This window comes from Panthera leo, chromosome E2 (assembly GCF_018350215.1).
Source record: "Panthera leo isolate Ple1 chromosome E2, P.leo_Ple1_pat1.1, whole genome shotgun sequence".
Taxonomy (NCBI): Eukaryota; Metazoa; Chordata; class Mammalia; order Carnivora; family Felidae; genus Panthera; species Panthera leo.
Window position 1 is genome coordinate 14,329,477 of NC_056693.1, and position 16,129 is coordinate 14,345,605.

The 16,129-nt window shown below is 54.7% G+C and overlaps 1 protein-coding gene and 1 long non-coding RNA gene across 6 annotated transcripts in view; one reads left to right on the plus strand and one right to left on the minus strand.

Moving 5' to 3' along the window:
• The window catches only part of AKT2 (AKT serine/threonine kinase 2), a 63,773-nt gene that overhangs the window by 12,612 nt on the left and 35,032 nt on the right, over positions 1-16,129 (plus strand). For 2 of the 4 annotated variants that reach the window (XM_042920725.1, XM_042920728.1), the window contains exon 1: positions 1,206-1,364. The gene's annotated coding sequence lies outside the window, so the exon portion shown is untranslated. Of the gene's footprint in view, positions 1-645; positions 861-1,205; positions 1,365-5,047; positions 5,176-16,129 lie in introns of those variants that run through there. The other 2 variants (XM_042920726.1, XM_042920727.1) reach the window with 2 other exon arrangements.
• On the minus strand, positions 2,206-14,510 carry LOC122209108. 2 transcript variants are annotated; one of them, XR_006197455.1, is made up of 3 exons: positions 14,441-14,510; positions 12,881-12,963; positions 2,206-3,407 (listed from the first exon to the last, which is right to left on the minus strand). It is a non-coding gene; the product is annotated as an uncharacterized LOC122209108 (long non-coding RNA). The 2 variants fall into 2 exon arrangements; XR_006197454.1 differs by having other exon boundaries at positions 14,383-14,463.

Below are 16,129 nucleotides of genomic sequence, written 5' to 3' on the forward strand. Positions count from 1 at the left end.
TCTTTTCCCTGGTGGGGCGCTCTGTGCAGTGGAGGAGACAGACCTATCACCAGACGGTAAGACACTAAACTGGTCAGGGCTGTGATGGGGGAAGCCCATGAAGAAGGAATACAGAACAGCAAGTTCCAAGCTGAAAACCCATTAGCTGAGGTCGAGTTCCAGTATTAGGTTTACCTCTGGGGAACCTAAGGCCCGCCTCTGAGCCGTACTTGCCTCTGCATCACTCTCACAGACTTAGGTGGACCTAAGATTCTTCACTTCCCAGCTAGGCCTCCTAGAAGTATGCACTAACCAATGTGTTACTTGCCAAGCTCTGTGGCACACTGGAACCCAAATTGAGGACAGCAGGCCCTACCCAACCTATGAGAAAGTTCTGGGAGACAGATGTCTCATAGGGCCTAGTACACTAGCTAGCAAGTGGGCCAGGATCTGTGCAAAGCTCTTTTCTTACAGGGCGATTTTAAGGCCTTTGCAGGCCCAAATTACCCCATAAAAGTCCAATCCCTACTTAATTGCACATACTGTATATGATGAGCAGGTAGGGTTAGTATTTGGAGTCACAGAATGTTTAATTGATATAAAGTGTTCTGTTTGACATTAAAAAGTCCAATAGCTTGGTGACACAGCTCTGTTTCCATTTTGCAGATGTGGATTCAGAGGCACAGAAAACCGGTCAAGTCTTCTGCCTACAATCACCAGCAAGGGAATGAATGCAAAGCTGGGTTTGTGAGGCTTCAGAGCCTATACTCATCATGAGGGGACACACTGAAAAGACAACTCTCAAAACCCCCGCTCCGGGGCTCTTTAAGAGCCTCGGAACTGGGAGGAAAGGCGAGATCACAGTAAAGCGAGATCAAAGCGTATGTAAATAAAGACCAGGGGCTGCCGGGAAGTATCACTGCGGCGAGACATTAGGGAAAGCGGGTGTCAGAGTCCTACTGCGCCTGCGCCATCCTGTCTCTTCTTTCCGTCGGGCGCTTGCGCGTGGCACCTCGGTAACCCACATCGACCCAAACTTGCCTACTGTACGCATGCGTCCTGCTCTGAGTCAGCCTCTTGCCCGTTCTTGCGCTTGCGCTCTAGCGCTCTCCGAGTTCATCTCTCGCTCTTTGACGTCAGTTCCTGTTTGTGGCGGGAGAGGGCGGTATTTCCGGCCAGAGGGTGGGAGGGGGCGGTAAGCGGGGGCCGGGGGGAGGGGGCGGGGGGGCCGCGCCGCGCGAGCCGTTGGGCCTGGCTCGGAGAAGGCGTTGCCGCTGCCGCTGCAGTTGCCGCCGCCAGGAAACACAAGGAGCGGGACCAAGCGCAGCGTGGCGATGGGCGGGAGTAGGGCCCCGCCGGAAAGGCTGGGCGGCCGCCGGTGACAGGTGAGTGCGCCAGCGCGTGTCCCCGAGTGCCTCCCCCCCACGATGGTCGCGTCCGGACCCCCCGCAGTGCGGCACTGGGCCGTACCACCAGTGCCCGCCGGGCGGGGACCGCGGTCCTCGGAGGCCCCCCTTCCGGAACTGAGTTGGGGGCGGACGCGCCGGGGGCGGTCAGACCAGTCCTGAGGGGCCGGGGGCGGGGGCGGCCGGCCGTACCACTGAGGCGGCGCAGGGGGGGGGGGGGGCACACCAAAGTGCGTTGACCGAACCACTGAAGAGCTGGAGGCTGAGGCAGTGGGATGGGAAGGGAGAGCCCGACCGGTGTGCGTGCCTTACCGAGTGTAGGGGGCCGTACCTATTCGGGGCTGTGGGAGCAGTTCCTTGAGCGTGTTTGGGGGAGGTGGGGGAACTGCTGGGGAGGGAGCCGTACCAAGTGCGGCCGGGGTAGCGCCTTGTGGGTTATACCACTGAAGTGCTGGCGGGGGGGCATCCCGAGAGCGTGGAGGAGCTCTGTATCAAAGGAGGAGGGTTGTGCTGTTTATAATCTTTGAGAGGACGGGCGGGGGTGGGGGACAGCCCCCAGTGGGTGTTCTGTGGAGTATCTTGGGAGGGCTGTAACGCGGAGTGTTGAGGAAGGGCTTCTGCCTCCAGAGTTTGGTGGGTGGGGCTTGGGGGTTTACCCTGAGCTAGAGCACGGAGGATCGCTGTTGAACTTGTTGATGACTTTGGGGGGAAATTGTATGGTCACTGGGATTGTTGTTTGGTCACTGGGACTGTTGTCTACCGCAGAACCTTTTCATGTTATTAAGCTTTATTTTAAGGTGTGTGGGGTACCCCTGGAGCAAATCCTTTGATTCTGTGGGCAGGAGATGTCTTGGAAGCCACTGTCTGAAGGTTCCTGAGCTTTCTGCTCCGTATTAGGGAGGGGAGGAGGTACTGAGCTTAGATTTGAGGAGCCATGTCCGCTGGATCTGCTTGGTAAGCCTTAGGAGGAAGGAGTGTTTAGAAGAACACCTTTTCTGGCAAGGCAAGGTGGCTGGGGACATCTTGATCCTTGGGATTCTGCAGACCCGCATCCTCTCATTTGGTGGCCGCTTGGGCTCAGCAAGAGGCCTCTGCTAGAGTAATCAGGTGGGTCCTCTGTGGTCTGCCTTTCAACCTTGTTCACTTTTCTCCTCACAGAGAAGCACTGGGAGTTCAGTCCTGGCCAGACCTTGTGGTGGGGGTGGGGGTGGGGGTGCAGATGAGCCAGGTGCCCATCAGGCCAATGCAGATCATGGTGGGCTCCTCCATCCTGGCCACGAGGCTGTTTGTGTCTCCCCTAGGGTAGCTGTACAGCCTTCTGTCGCGTGCCATGTTTACGCTCCCCACCAGGCGATAACAGTTGGCTTCACCATTAGGCGGCCGTGAGGCTGAGTGCTGTTTTCCCAGCTGTTCCTCTCTGCATAGGCCAAGGGGATTTGGGCGGGGGGACCCTGGCCCAGCCTGACCCTTCAGATTTCTCTGAAGGACTTCGGGTAGCCAAGTCCCCCACAGATCTAGTTTCTCACTGTGGTCACTGGGTGGGTGCTTGGAGCCACTGCCCCTGCTCCCTAGGCCAACTTGTGACCTTGGCTTTCCTGGTAACCTTTGCCCTGGGTCTGGAGTTCCCGGGAGGGCTGGCTGTAGTCCCTGATTGACCTGGCTAACGTGGGCTGGTGATACGGTCAAAGGGGGCAGATGGTTGCTTCTGGTCTACATCATTGGCTTCCAAGCTGCCTGGCTTCTGTGGTTGTGGTTCCTAGAGAATGGCCCTGGAGTCTCTTCGAGACCGTGGTGGCTCTGTAGAATTTTTCTCCACCTGGGGTTTGTTTCTCTGGTTTCCTGCCAACTTTTAGAGGGTTTGCTGGATGGGGTTGACAGCAGCAATAAAAACAATAATCATGAGATTGATGGCTGATGTTTATCGAGTGGATTCTGTGTGCCACACACTATTCAGAATGCTTCACATGGATTAGCGTGCTGAACACTCACATCCTAGAGCCACACGTACTGTTGTCACGATCTCTGTTTTAGAAGGGGAAACAACAGACAGGCAAATCTTTTCCAGAGCCAGTGAACACACATCCACTGTTATGTCAGGCATGCGGCAACCCTTTTAGACCCATGACCTCATTTAAATCTCAAAACACACTTATGGGGTAAGTATGAAAATGCCTGTTTTTTAGAGTCCTAAGAGCTAGGTAGGCGTGTGATGCCCATTTTACAGATATGGAAACTGAGACACTGAAGTGAAATGATTTTCCTGCTGTGTCACAGCTAGAAGTAGTAGAACCGTGACGGGAACCCGTGGGCCTGGTTGGCCTCAGTGAACCTCTTGTTGACAACATAACTAGAGCGGTGGGTTAGTTGCCCCCCCCCCTCCCCCCAGGGGTGGATATGGTGTCTCTCTCCATTTTGAGGAATGAGACACTGGGGCTCAGAGGAAGAATCGCTTTGCCCTCTGTCAGACCCTAGGCGGCAGGCTGGGCTTTGAACCCAGGTCAGCTTGCCCCTGGTGTCATGCGTTCTTTGTTCACCAGGTGCCAAGCTGGAGTGGGTCTCTGTCACCTCCAGAGCCCTGCCCTGGACCCTGCCAGCTGCACCCTTGGGCCTGCCCTTCCGTTTAGCCTGGGAGCCCAGGACTCTGGGGCAGCCAGTCCAGCGGTTCTGGACTTGCTGGTGAAACTTGGTCCCCCCACTCAGAGTTGAGCCAGAGCGTCTTTGAAGCTGGTGCATAGTGTGTGCTGGGAGCCAGGAGAGAACAGCAGGGGAGACATGCAGGGGATGACCTAGCTACCAAGGGCCCTGGTGTTAGATGTCCCTGCACAAGATGGTGTGGTGGGCCTGTGTGCAGGTTCTGGTGCCGTCACATTCTGGCGGTGTGACCTTGGGCCACAGTGTTCACCCCTTGTGCAGTGGGCTCGGAACGGCCCCCACTGAGGCTGCTGTGCGGATTTCATGAGTCAAGCCACGAGAAGCTTCCAGAATGGTGCGTGGCACTGCGCAGGTGCTCAGTCGGCAGTCCTGAGGGCATCCTCAGGGTGTCCTTCCCCCCACCCTACCCTCAGTCCTCTCAGGTGTCTGGGTGTCCAGCTCCCTAGCCTGGCCCAGCCAGAATCCAGGAATCCGTGTCCTGGTTTCTAACCCCTGTAAAGAGCTGCACTGAAGTGATTATCTGAGCATGGGGTTCCGACCCGGCCCTACCACTCCCTGGCTGTGTGACCTTGAGCAGGTTCCTCAACCTTTCTGAGCTTTCATTGTCTGTGTCTTGGGATGAGAATTCCCCTTGGTAGGTTGTTGTGAAGGGTAAATGGGTTGATTTGTGGAAAGCATTTATAGCCCTGCTGGCCTAACAGTCTCCAGCAAACGTTTCCTGTTCTCACTATTTCAGAAGAGTGCCTGACACACGATGAGCCCTCAGATTATCTTAGCAATTGTAATTCTTCATTATTTCTGCTAGGATTCTGAAGGCCCTTCCCCGGTTACAGATCCCTTGTCAGGGAACACCGGGAGGAGGGCCTGGCTGAAATTAGCATCTCCATTTTCCCAAGGAGGAAACAGGTTTTGGAGGGTTGGGGCGGGGGTGGGGACGTATAATCAAATAAAGAGTGGCGAATGCAGTACCCAGGCTGCCTCCTCCTCCCACACAGTTGCTGCCCAGAGCTCCTCCGAGGTCAGACTCTACCTAGCTCCTTTTCAGACGGCAGGCTCTTTCTAACCCTCCTTCCTGTATGTGCTTTTATTGAATCTCCGGCACAGCCCACCAGGAGTAGCAGGAAGGGCCTTGACCCAGGTGAGAACAGCCCTTTTGAAGGCTGAGGCAGAAGGTTGGGTGTGAGCAGGGTGAGTAGCAGAAGTGCTGGAGGGAGTCACCTGTGCAGAGCCACGTGGGGGGGCGGGGGGGGGGGGGGAGAAGTGTGCATTTGACCCCTAAGGCATTGCAGAGCTGAAGCTTTTCGGTGATCCGCTATCATTTATCGAGCACCTGCTGTGTGCAGGTGCCAGGGTCATGGTGGTACACTCAACAGAGGCGCCACCTCCATGGAGCTGAGGGAGACAAGCCCTAAACCTGGTGAAGAAATGACAGGTTAAAGGGAGGTGCCGGGCAATGGGTTAAAATGAGGCGTGACTGGGATGAGCTGTCAGGAAGGCCTCGGAGCTGATCCCAGCTGATCCCAGATCGACCAGGTGAGCGAGGAGAAGGAACAGCCTTGGGGCATGGTGGAGGGGAACCACAGTGCTAGAGTTGAAAGCTTGGCGAGGCCAGGGACCTGTGGCACAGAGGCCTCAGTGAGGGGGCGGGTGTGGGAGGGGAGGCCAGGGGCTGCGAGCGGGCAGGGGTCGGAGCCTTGCAGACTGCTCTGAGGAGCAGCGTGGTCAGATTTAGAGGGTGCCTTTTGCCATAAGAGGTTCTCACTCAGACTTTTGCCTGGGGTGGGGGGTGGATTTTAGAGCCGGTCAGGGAGTTTCACATGCCTCCCACTTCCCCCTTGAGTAGAATCACTGCCTTAGAAACGGCCAAGGGTGATGGTGGCCTCCCTCCTCTGTGGTTTTCACACCGCATTCCCCAGGGCCCATGGCTGTTCCGTTTAGGGACAGATGGGGGGAGGCTTGGTGAGGTGATTTGTGCCTACCCCTCCCCAATGCAAACAGCTGGGCTTAATATTAAATAACCGTGCAGAACAACGGTGATACCTGATGAAGCCTCGACTGATTCTACCTTCCACTCAGCTTGTATGCCAGAGGGCTTGCCACATTCCTGGTGTGGCTCTAGAACTTGGAAGACCGGACCTTAGGGGCCTACCTTCTAGTGGCGACAGGTGCCCAGCAAACAAATCTGTGGCGGGATATCAGTTTGTAATAAGTGTTATGAAGGCAAACTGAATAGGGATCAGGGGAAAGAGAGTGTGGGGATATTACTGTGTTTTAGCTGGGGTGATCAGGGAGGGCCTCCTGGAGGAGGTGACATGTAGGTAGGGATTAGAGTGCTGTAAAAGGAGCATGGGAAGACTTGAGTGAAGGTCCCTTAGATTGAGGAAGAATCGGCTCTGATTCCCACCTCGCAGAAGCCTGGAGAACCTTGGTAACCTGTGCCGGGTCTGGCAGTGTTGGGGACGGGCTCTGAATTTGGGCAATGTGGCTCCAGAGTCTTCCCAAACCAGCAAGGTGCTTGGTAATTGTGGGTGAAAGTGGCTTCTAATCCTGCACCTGAGCCTCATACTTAGTGCAGTAAGAGGGGCCAGGCTGTCTCTGAACTGTCTTCCTGGAAGGAGTGGAGACCCTCAGAGCAAACCTCCTGGGGTCTTTCTCCTGGGGAGAAAGCCTTTAGGGTGGGAAGGGATGGAAAGGAGTGCCTTTTGCAGTTGATCTCCAGGCCTCTGGAGGACTAGGGACACCCCTCCCTGGGCCTCTCTTCAGCTTCCCAAGAGCTCTCAGTGGAAGGCTGTCAACCACCAGGCCTCTGGGCTGCACGGTGGGGTGGTTCCGTGGCAGGCTCTTCTGGACAACCAGCCAAGCAGCAAGAGGCCCAGCTAGGGGAGACAGCCCTGGGAGCAGGACCAGGAGGGAGGGAGCGAGGGAGTGGGGGGGGGGTGGGAGGGGCGGGGGGGGGTGGGAGCTTGGGCCTGGCCCCCCTTGGGGGCAGGACCCACCGCCAACTCAGCACCCGCAGCAGAGCCTGGCTGCACTGGGTGCATGAAGCAGGGGACAGCAAGACGCTCCGGGGTTGGCTAAGGGAAGACCTACATGTAGAGGTCCATGCAGGAAGTTCCTCGAGCCCAGCCGTTCTGCCCAGGAAGCTCGTCCGCAGATGTTGTTTCTAAGGGTGAGGCCAGAAATCCAAGCCTGCCTTGGTTTGCCACCTCGTGAGCCCTTTCCGAAGGGACTGGGGCAGCTGCCGCTCTGTCGCCTCTCTCCCTAGCCCTTCCTGGCCTGATTTCAAGGTCTTCATCATAAGGTGGGTTGTTGCGTCGTGGTCCGGGCTGACCTGGGTTTGCACCCTGCTCCTGGCCTCTCCCTTGGTTGCTCTGGAACCCTGGGTCCTTGTGTCAACTCTTTGAGGTGCATTTTGCTCAGTGGGAAAGGGAACATCCCCTCCAAGCGGGGCTGTAGGGTGAATTCAGGGATCTCATTTGTCAGAAAGTGCTTGACGTGGGGCCTCCTGGGACGGTGCTCCAGTGGATCCGTGCTGCCGCTGGAGATGGTCAGCCGGGGTCAGGTTGGGCATCTGAGAGCAGCCAAGGGGCTCTGGATGCAACCAGCCTGGGCTTGTTGGTGGACCGGTGGGAGGAGGTGGCAGGCCGATTAGCTGAGTGAGGTTCCTGCCGGGGAGGGCTAGGGAGGAATATTCATCACACCCGTCACCAAGGCCCCCTGGCCCCCCTCAAGCCAGACATGATGCTGAGCAGCCTGCGCATGTGTTGAGCTCCGGCACAGCAGCCTATGAGTGGGTAAGAGTCACTGCCATTGGTAGTTAGGAAACTGAGGCACAGAAAGCTACATAGAATGCTGTGTTGCCGAGAGCTAGCAGGGTGGCCTTTTTGTGCTGGGCCCTGCTCTGGGGCCTAAGGCCTGAAGCGCCTGCTCTCACCTGTCCTCACCATGACCTGGGAGCTCAGTGTAACTTTCCTCCCATTTTATAGATGAACAAATGAAGGCCCATGCGGGTTATTAGATTTGCCCAAAATCACAGTGTTAGTTGGTAACAGACATGAAATTTGAACCCAGCTCTATCTGGGGTTAAGTTTGCTTCTTTAAGACTGACTCTTCTGCCTCTGATCAATGCCATGGCCACTGTTTCTGAGGTCATTAGTTGTGGTGGTGGTGTTTTTAAAAATACTTTATTTTGGGGGGCGCCTGGGTGGCTCAGTTGGTTAAGCATCCAACTTTGGCTCAGCTTATGATCTCACAGTTCGTGGGTTCGAGCCCCGCGTCAGGCTCTGTGCTGACAGCTCAGAGCCTGGAGCCTGCTTTGGATTCTGTGTCTCCTCTCTCTGTTCCTCCCCTGCTCACCTTCTGTCTCTCTCTCTCAAAAATGAATAAAGATTTTAAAAAATTTTAAAAAATATTTTATTTTTTATTAAAATTTTTAAATTTTTTTTTTTTTTTTTTTGAGAGATAGGGCGTGAGCTGGGGAGAGGCAGAGAGAGAGAGAGGGAGACACAGAATCTGAAGCAGGCTCCAGCTCCGCATTGTCAGTACAGAGCCTGATCTAGGGCTTGAACCCACAAGTCTTGAGATCGTGGCCTGATCCAAAGTCAGACATTTAAATGATGAGCCACCCAGCCGCCCCTAAAGATTTTATTTTTAAATAGTCTCTACACTCAATGTGGGACTCGAACCCACAACCCTGAGATCAAGAGTCGTACGCTCCACTGACTGAGCCAGCCAGACACCTCTCATTACTGTTGTTCCAAATGATCTTTTTTGTTTTCTTTTCTCCTAGACAAAGCCAGCACTAAGTAGGCCTCAGTTGTTCTGGAAATGACTGGATTAGCTCTGTTCGATCCCTGCTTTGGAGATGGGGTACAGCTGCCTGTCTCCACCCCCTAATGCCCAGAGAGCCCCGGCCTTGGCCAGCCTCTTCCTTTCCCTGAGCCGAGGGTGGGGGTGAAGGTTGGGAGGTACTCCCCTACCCCTGCCTTGGGGTCTGATTCCTGAAAGGCCTCTGGAGCCAGCCCGTGGCTATTTTTGATCATTTGTGTATCCCATTCTTTCACCAGATAATTTATCGAGTACGTACTATGTGCCGTGTATAGTTTTAGGTGCCAGGGAGTGGCATCCAGTCTGCTGGAGGAGGCAGAGAAGTAGTGTTTGTTGTACAAGTGCTTGGTGCCGCCGAGGAAGGGAACAGAGATCTGGCCGGACTTGGTGGGAGGGGAACTTGGGGAAGGCTCCCAAGGTGAGGCATTCAGGCCTTGACATGAAAACCCAAAGGAACGGGCCAGGCAGGGGTGCAGCATAGGTAAAGGTCCTGAGGTGGGATATGCCTCAGTGTGGTGACGCTTGAATACTTGCCACTGGAGCTGGGAGAGTGGGGTGGCGGGAGAGGAGGGTGGCAGGGCTCAGCTCTGGCAGGCAAGTCTGTGCTTCTCAGACTGGTGTCCAAAGACCTGGAGGGGGTGGGGGTGGTGGCGGGTGTTAAGCATGTGTTTTTGGGGTAGTGTCTGCGACTTGTCTACTTTTTTTAGCTGTTTTCAACAAGTTAATATGGGCATGTCGTGAATCATCTGGATGATTCCTTTTAACCAACTAGTGACAGTATTAACATAGCTGCTCTTCCATAGCTCTGATGAACTAAGGCTCAGGCTGGCCCTTGACTTTGGAGTTGGCCTTTGTGTCATTACCACCTCTTTTCCAAAGTGCTGGCTCCATCCCCAGCTGTGTTTGAAGCAGGTATCGTTGGGTCCCCATGATGACCCTGGATTGCCCCCCCCCCCCAAAAGACATCTTTTGAGATAACATAAGCACATGCTCAGGTTCGTAGTAACGTCCTGTTTTAGAGATGAGGACCCTGAAGTTCAGAGAAGCGACCTTTTTGAGATAACATAAGCACATGCTCAGGTTCGTAGTAACGTCCTGTTTTAGAGATGAGGACCCTGAAGTTCAGAGAAGCGACCTGTGTGGCCTGGAGGTAGTAGTCAGGATTTGACTTGACCAGCCCTCTGGGGGTGGATTTGGGCCTCTGAGCCCTGTCTCAGCTCTCTGGGCTGAGTGGGTCCGGGCTGGCAGTGATGGAGCCACATGGGAGCTTCTCTTCGGCAGGCTGGGGTCATCCAGCCCCTTGGGCCCCTTCAGCCTCCCACTGCTTCATCAGAGAGGTCCCGGACAGCTATACCTCCAGGAGGCCAGCCACTAGCTGTGTGTGGCTGGTTACGTTTTAGCGAATTAAGTGTAAATACAAGTAAAAATTCAGTTTTTTAGTTGCACTAGCCGCTATAGCTACATTTCCGTTATTACAGAAAGTTCTGTTGGCTAGATCAGCCATCTCCTGCACTCACCCACTGCGTGATCTTGGGCATGTGACGTATTCTCCCTGGGCCTCAGTTTCCTCTTCTGAAGAATGGGGATAGTAATAGCATCTGCCTCCCAGGGTTGCTAGGAGAATTGATAGGAATCCAGACCCGGCACGTTGTGAGCACTCAGTAAATGTTAGCCATGGGTCAGACTGCCTGTTTGCTCCTAGGTGCCCTAGGGATGAGGAGGGGACTCACGCCACCAGACCCTGCCTCAAAGCTGCTGGCCAGGGAAACAGGCAGATGATGATATGGAGCAAAGCCTATGAGGCCGGAACCCCTCAGCCAGACCGGAGGGGGGCCTGGTGTACTTGTGCGCGCCTGTGTTTGTGTACAAGGCGGGGGGGGGGGGGGGGGGGAGGGCAGCGCCCGGGTTGCAGGGCGTTGGGGATGTGGGAGGGGATGTGGGAGGTGGGAGGAGACTCGGCCTCTTGAGTGTGGGCAGAGGGAGGTGGAAGAGGCACAGGGCTGGGACGGACGTGATCCAGTTTCCTCGCCTGCGTCCTGGCTGCCCAGCATTGGGTACTCGGTCGTTCTGTCCTCAGTTTCCTCTTTGGTAAAATGTGGGTCCTTGTGGTCCCCAAGTGAGCCAGAAGGTGAGGGTGTCGGGCCAGTGCATAGGGCTTCTTCCGGGGACAGCTGGAGAAGGCGGCTGTGATACAACCCCCGCCTCAGTGGGGCCAGGAGCTCCGCATCCCGCCTCACCTCCAGCCAGACAGTTCCCCATCTGTCCCTAAGAAACAGCCACAGCCCTTACGGTGAACTCCCAGGCCCTGCCCAGCCAGGCACCCCGGCTTCCGCAGTCACACGTGCCCCGTTCCCCTCCACCCTCCTGACTGGCTCTCGTGCAGGCCACCCCTGGCCTTGGTGCCACCCTCCTTCAGCCTGGAGTGCTCTTCCCCTCTCCCCTGGCCCCGTGGCTACCTCATCTCTCAGGTTTCTGCTCCCATTTCACCATCTCAGGGAGCCGTTTTCTGACCACCCTGGATAAAACTGGAAACCCTTACCCCTTCCCACAGACCTAGTCCTCGGTGTGCTGCTTTTATCCGTGACATTTGTCAACTTCTGTTACAGCATGTAATTTGCCTATTCGTTTAGCTTCATTTTGAGGCCTGCCCACCCTCCCCCCCTTCCCCCCCAAACTCCCCCAGGGCAGGGAGTTCTGTTTTGGTCACTGCTGCCTCCTGGTGACTAGAGCACTGCTGACATGGCCTAAGTGCCAGGTTTGTGGAATGAATGAATTCAGGACTTTTTTGTTTTGCCTTTACTTGACACAATTCTGGCCCCAAAAGCTGGGATTGTGTTTGCTACCGCTACCCTTAGTTAATGAAAGCTCTAGGCCCGGCCTGTGGTGGGGACACAGTGGGGACCAGGACACTCCCATCCCTGCTTTGTGGAGCTCCCAGTCCAATGAGGGAGGCACCATTACCCAGATAATTGTACAGGTGACTGAGCACATTAGACGTAAGTGCTGTGAGGGGACAGGTAAGGCTAAGGTCTGAGGATCTGTGACTCATTGTGGGGCAAGGACAGACGGGGGAGGCTTCCCTGAGGAAATGAGGATTTAGCAGGTAAAGATGGGTGAGCAGGGCCAGGTAGGGGACTAGTATGTGCAAAGGCCCTGGGGTGAGAGAGAGAGAGCGAGCAAGGAGTGTTCAAGGGACCAGGAGAAGGGGAAAGTGTGTGGGGGGGTGGTGCTGCTGATCGATGAGGCAGGAGAATAGGCAGGGGCCACTTCAGGTGGGCCCTTGTCTCCACAAAAGCCTTGGATGTGATCCCCAAGCAGGGGAGGGACAGGGTCAGAGCTCTGGTTGGAGGGTCTCTCACAGCTGCAGCCTGGTGCAGTTGGTGTGTTTGGAGCCCATGACCAGGCTGACTTCGATATCTGCCATGATTTCTGTGGGTGCTGCAAGGCCCTAGGTGGCGGGGTGAGGGGGAAGGTGTGGGGCGGGGGTGGCGAGGAAGAGAAGGAAATCTGCTCTGTGCTTATTCTTGTCCTGGTATCTTTTGCAGCCCGCCTACTCTTCAGTCTGCTTCCAGTCCTACCTGCTCCAAGCAGACAGATGGGGCAGCTGAGGGGAGTGTGTGGTGTTTAAGAGAAAAAAAAGTATCTTTAATGCTGTCTTTGTACCAAGGAGGTAGAGTAGGTAAAAATTCACGTAGTACAGAGATGTGCGACATGGGAAGTGAGGGTCCCTGTGTCTCCACCCACCAGAGGAAATAATAACACCTGATAGGTGTTGATCGTTTGCCACATTGGCAAAGTTCAAAGGACTTTATGTGGATTAACTCATTTATGCCTCACAGCAGACTTGGAGTGTGTACTGTTCTAATTTACAGATGGGGAAACTAAGGCAAGGAAAGGGGAAGTGATTTGTCCAAGGTCACACAGCAAGTGGCAGAGCTGAAGTTGAGGTGCATTTGGTCCCGGAGGCAACTTTGACTCCCGCCCCTATGCGTGCAATGTTTTGTTTAAACACGTACCTCCTCCTGGCCTCCAGCCTAAGGTACTCTTCCCTGGAACATCCACTGTCGATGATGGGGTGACGGCTTTTCTGAAGACGATGCTGTAGAAGACAGTTACACTTGGACGGTGACAAGGACGACTGGCTCAAGAATGTCAGTGTGTGAGAAAGAATCAGAATTAGGCCGTGTGCTGTGTACTTGTTGGTGTTGCAGAAAAGGGATGAGGGGGCGGGGCGCCTGGGTAGCTCGGTCAGTTAAGCATTCGACTTCGGGTCAGGTCATGTGAGTTCGAGCCCCGCGTCGGGCTCTGTGCTGACAGCTCAGAACCTGGAGCCTGCTTCGGATTCTGTGTCTCCCTCTCTGTGTACCCCTACCTCACTTGTGCTCTGTCTCTCTCAAAAATAAACATTGGGGGGGGAGAAAGATTATAAAAGTGCCTGGGAGGGTCGAATTCACAGGTACCGAGCGCTTAGGTCGCCTGGTGTGTGCTGTGTGCTGAGTGCGACACAGGCGCTCATTCACTCTTTGGTGTGGTCACATCAGCCGCTACTACAGAGCCAGACCCCTGTGCAGGCACTTAGGTTGCTTCCGGGCTCTCACTGTTTCAGCAGCTACACCTTCAGTCGGGGGTGGGGGGGGGGGTGACTTTGCCCCCAGGGAACATTTGGTAGTGGGGGAGGACATTTTTGATAGTCACAACTCGGGAGGGTGTGCCGTGGGCTTTAGCAAGTAGAGACCAGGAATGCTGCTAAACCTCCCTTGTGCACAGCGGTCCCCGTGACAAGAATTCTCGGGCCCCAAATAACACTCCTGCTGAGATTGAGAAACCCCGCTTTAGGACGACCTCTGTACGTTTTCCGAACCTCCTAAGCATTTTTTGCAGGAGAATTTCCGACAGGGACATTTTCCACTTCGTTAGTTTTGTTGAAGTGCCCTCCCAAAACGCGGAAGCGGTTCACAGAGCTGTGGATGGCACATGAGGGAGTTGTTTCCCTCCGCTCGCCCCGTGAGCCTTTCCTTCCAGATTCCCATAAGCAGGTGCCGCCTGTTGAAGGACAGGTTCCTGTTGTCTTTGGATTATAATTTTTTTTAATGTTTATTTATTCTTGAGAGGGAGAGTGCAAGTGGGGGAGGGGCAAAGAGAGAGGAAGACAGAATCCTAAGGCTCTGAGCTGTCAACACAGAGCCTGATGCAGGGCTCGAACTCATGAGCCCAAGTTTGATGGTTAACCGACTGAGCCACCCCGGTGCCCCTGTTATCTTTGAATTTAATCTCCTGAGCAAGTCCTCCTCCAGGAGCTGTAGGGAAGGCAGACTAGAGGGCAGGCGACAGGCTCCTGGGGCTTGCAGCACAGGGAAGGAGCCCCACCTTGCTGTCTCCAGCTCCAGGAGATGCAGAGCCTCGGCTCCCCTCCTGCCTCCTTGTGCCATCTGTGCTGTCTGGCATAGAAACCAGGTCAGGGAGAGGGGGCCAGAGAAAAAAGAACTTGATAAATGGCAAGGAAAGGAATCTAACTTACTCTGAGCCTGTTCTGGGCACAGGGCTTCACTCTGCACATTCATTCCACAAATACTTACGAAGCACCCACTGTATACCCGGCACCCTGCAAGGCTCAGAGGATCCAGCAGGCCCAAGACAGGCAAGAGCCCCTGCCCTTACCATGCTGACATCATAGTGGGGGGAGGTCGACAATAAGCTATAATAACTAAGTAAATGCATATGGTCACGCCAGCAATAAAGTGCTTATAGAGAAAAATAAAGGGTAAGGGGAGGTAGGGTGGGTGCTCCCTTTTGTCTAGGAGGCTTCTCAAAGAAAGTGACCTGAGCAGAAGCTGAAGAAAGTGGGGTGGGGCCCTGCAGATACCAGGGAGCAGAGCATCCCAACTGAGGGGCAGCAGGTGCAAGGGCCCTGAGGTGAGGGTGTCCTGGTGTGCTGGGGGAGCCACAGGAGTAGGCATCGTCGAAATGGAGTGTGTTTAGAGAAGTAAAGGGAGGACCGTGCAGACCTCCTAGTGTTCAGAGGCTCCTGTAAGGCCTCTGACTTTTGCTCTGTGTAAGATGGGGACACGGGAGCGTTTGAGCACAGGAGGGATGGGCTCTGACTCAGGTAGTCACAGGATCCCAGACTATAGATGTGAGGACAGAAGCACGAGAGCTCAGCGAGGCTTTACAACAGCCCTACCCCCTCGCCAAGCAGCCCTACTCTTACAAATGAGGAGACAGGTTTGGAAGGACCCTTCCCGGGGCCTGGTCCCTTCCCAAGGCTGCCACTAGGGCCTCTCCTCAATGGCCCTGCATCGTCTTGTAAGTTGCCTCTCATGGATCTGACTCCAGCACTGTGAGATGAAGCTTCTGAAGGAGCTACTACAGTTTGGAAACCACTGAGCAATACATAACACCCGTGAATCAAATAGATGGGAATAAAAATATCTTAAATAGGTTTTTTTAATGGTTTTGTTAAGTTTATTTATTTCGAGAGAGAGAGAGAGAGAGAGGGGGACACAGGGAGGGGCAGTGAGAGAGGGAGAGAGAGAGCCAAGCAGGCTCTGAACTGTCAGTGGAGAGCCAGATGCGGGGCTTGAACTCACAAACCGTGAGATCATGACCTGAGCCAAAACCAGGAGTGGTCACCTAGCCAACTGAGCCACCCAGGTGCCTCTTTTTTTTTTTTTTTTTTTAAATGTTTATTCTTGACAGAGAGAGAGAGATAGAGCATGGGCAAGGGAGGGGCAGAGAGAGAGGGAGACATAGAATCCGAAGCAGGTTCCAGGCTCTGAGCTGTCAGCACAGAGCCCGACACGGGGCTCTAACTCACAGACCGTGAGATCGTGACCTGAGCCGAAGTTGGACGCTCAACCTACTGAGCCACTCAGGCACCCCAGGTGACTCTGTCTTAAAGAAGTTTTAAAATAAATTATCATAGAGCGTTTGAGACATAACGATAGAGTAAGTCAGTGACACTCCTGTAGTCAGCGGTTATTTAAACAAACAAAAGCTTGCCAGAGTGGTCCGAGCCTCCTTGGAGACCCCTGTTCAGTCGCCTTCCCCTGTCACTGTTCAGAACAGATCACTGCGAGCAGCGGTTTTCATTCCCATTCAGCTTGCTTCTGTGCAGAGCTGAAGGTACCCTGCCCTCACGCCAGCCTGCTCCGCAGGCTGTGGGGCTGGGGATGTGCTGTCTGCTCCCTCCTGGGGTGTATGTCCCATCTCCAGTGGGATCATTGTAGACATGGGAGCACTACAGTCACAGAGGGTGTCACTTGCCT